The sequence below is a fragment of the Homarus americanus genome, unplaced genomic scaffold, assembly GCF_018991925.1.
Source record: "Homarus americanus isolate GMGI-L3 unplaced genomic scaffold, GMGI_Hamer_2.0 scaffold44915, whole genome shotgun sequence".
NCBI classification, from domain to species: domain Eukaryota; kingdom Metazoa; phylum Arthropoda; class Malacostraca; order Decapoda; family Nephropidae; genus Homarus; species Homarus americanus.
In genome coordinates, this window is record NW_024730529.1 from 315,343 (window position 1) to 318,209 (window position 2,867).

Genomic DNA, 2,867 nt, shown 5'->3' on the forward strand with positions numbered 1-2,867 from the left:
TAGGTTAGGTTAGGTTAGGGTAGGTAGGGTAAGGTTAGGTTAGGAAGGATTAGGTTAGGTTGGATTGGTTTACGCTAGGAAGGGTTAACTTTGATTAGATTAGATTAGGAAGAGTTAAGGTTAGGTTAGTTTAGGAAGGGTTAAGGTATGGTTAGGTTAGGTTAGTTTAGGAAGGGTTAAGGTATGGTTAGGTTAGGTTAGTTTAGGAAGGGTTAAGGTATGGTTAGGTTAGTGTATTTTTTAATTTATGCCTAGTTAAGTTCTATGTCTCGCTAGGTAAGGTTGAAATGTATACCTTCACCGATGGTTTAGGATATTGTTATAGTTTAATTTTGATCCCACGTTAGTAATGCTCTCCTTAACGTTAAGTGAATGTGGTTCAGGTAGAGTCTCGGTGTGATGATGCTATTTTGGAGAGAGAGAGAGAGAGAGAGAGTTAACTCACTTATCCACCAATTTTCAAGGGTATATAGTCTTTACAGGCAACATTCTCTCTCTCTCTCTCTCTCTCTCTCTCTCTCTCTCTCTCTCTTGGTACTCATTTTTCGTTCTCCCTTTCTCTTTCCATCCCATTCCGTCATTCTTGTTTCATTTTTTTATCCATTTTGTTACCATTCTCTCTTTGTCCTTTTCTCTTATTCCCTCTTTCATATAACATTTTCGTTTCTCCTCCCCCTTTCCTTCCTTTCGCCTTCTGTCTTCTTTTCTCTTTCCCTCTCTCCATCTATCCTCCTTTATCCTTTCTTATTTCCCTCCTCCCGTCATTCTCTTCTTCTTTAGTTTTCGCCTTTTCTTGTTTTATTCTTCTTTGTTCTCTCTTATTCTCATTACCAAGGGACCAGTTAATCAATCAAAGTCCATTTATGTTTATTTTATTTTTATTTTTGGTTCGTTGTTACTTTACTAATTTATTTTTATTGTTTTTTGGTAAACATTATTATTTGCTTGTTTGTTTATTAAATTGTTTTGCTACTGACAGGTATTTTATTGTGTTTTTATTTTTATGTTAAATTTTTATTTATAATCTTTTATTTTATTTGTTTGTTATTTTATATATATTTTTTATTCATATACGTTCTTGTATTCCTTTCTTTATTCATTTACTGTATGTTGTATTATAATTCTTTATTTTTCACCTTTCTGCTTTTACTTTATTGTTTTCTTTAATTAAATCTTTATTCGTTTACGTTTTTCTGTTTTTTATTTAATTAAAACTCTATTTATTTTCATTATTTTATTATTTTTTTATTCTTTACCTTTATTCTTTTACTTTATTTCATTCTTTTCTTTATTTTTCACCTTTTATTCATTTACGTTAGCTTCACACCCCAGAGCCAATATCCCTCTTATTGGTTTACCATCCCTCTACCGTCCACACCTGTATACTCTCTTTTATCCACCTCTCCTCTTTCACCTATCACTCAGTTTCTCCATCCCCTGAGTTATTGCTTAATTCTTCACGTCTGTTATTCTGGCTTTCGTGTTGTTGTGGTGTTCATGTTGTTGTTGTTGTTGTGGTTTATTTTTATTTGTTGAGGTTGTTCGTTATTTTGGTTGTTATTCATCTTTATTTATTATTGAGATTCTGTTATTCATGTTGTTATTGACATTTTCCTATTATTCGTATTGTTATTTTTATTAATATTTATTTTGTGAAAGTTCCTGTGTAATTCCTCTTTCATTCACTTCTCCTCTACCCATCAATTTCTTTCTTGTTCACTAAATTATTTGTTATCTTTTACGTCTATTATTATTCTTTCGTTCACTGATTTAAATTTTTTTGTTAGTCCTGTTTTATTCACTCTTCTTCTCACCCTTCATCCATTTCCTCTTATTCTTCATTAATTCAGCTTCGTCTCACCATCATCGTTTACCCCCTCATCTATTTCTTCTTTTAATCCGTCCTCCTCTCTCACTCATCACTCAAGTGTCTCATTCGCTAATTTATCGACTAACTCTTCACGTCTCTCATTCGTCATTGTCACGTTCCCTCTCTCACCCCATCACTCACCCTCTTTGATTCTCTCTCTCTCTCTCTCTCTCTCTCTCTCTCTCTCTCTCTCTCTCTCTCTCTCTCTCTCTCTCTCTCATCACTCACCCTCTTTGACTCTCTCTCTCTCTCTCTATGCCTTTTGCCCCCCTACCTCTCTACGCCTGGCGATCCCCTCTGCGCCTGGCGATGCCGATTGATCACACACGTCAAATCTCCCCCGCGCGGCCCCTACAGTTTTGACACCTTGCTACCGACTACATATTGGTGTGTCATTCACGGCCAGGAAGAGAGGGAGGAAGGGAGAATAGGGAGGTAGTGAGTGGTAAGATTGCGGAGGCGGGGAAAGAAAGGGAGATGGGGTGTGGTAAGATTAAAGGGGGGGTCAGGGAAGGAAAGGGAGAAAGATGGGGTGTGGTAAGATTTATGGGGGTAAGGGAGAGAAAGAGTGGAAGAAAGGGTGAATAGGGAGGGAAGGAGTGTTAAGATTGGGGAAATGGAGGAAGGGGGTAAGGGAAGAGAAGGAAGTAGATGAATTGAGTGAGAGTGGGAGGAGAGAATGAATAAGGGAGAACAGGAAAGGAGGGAGATTAAAGTGGGTAAGGAATAGGAGGAGGGAGGCATAAGTAAAGGTTAGTAGGGAGGGAGAAGAGAGAGGGGGGATAGTGAGGTATACGATAGAAGAGAGAGAGAGAGAGAGAGAGAGAGAGAGCCTCCTTATCCCAGAAATATGTGTGTGTTTATATATTTCTTGTGGGTAAACACGTTCTTTTCAGGTCGAATATGGGAGGCAAAAAGCGGACAAACCCCAGAGCCAATCAGGTGGCGAGAATGAAGGTTGTCACTACCAGAAATGACCCAACCATTCACTTCCCCC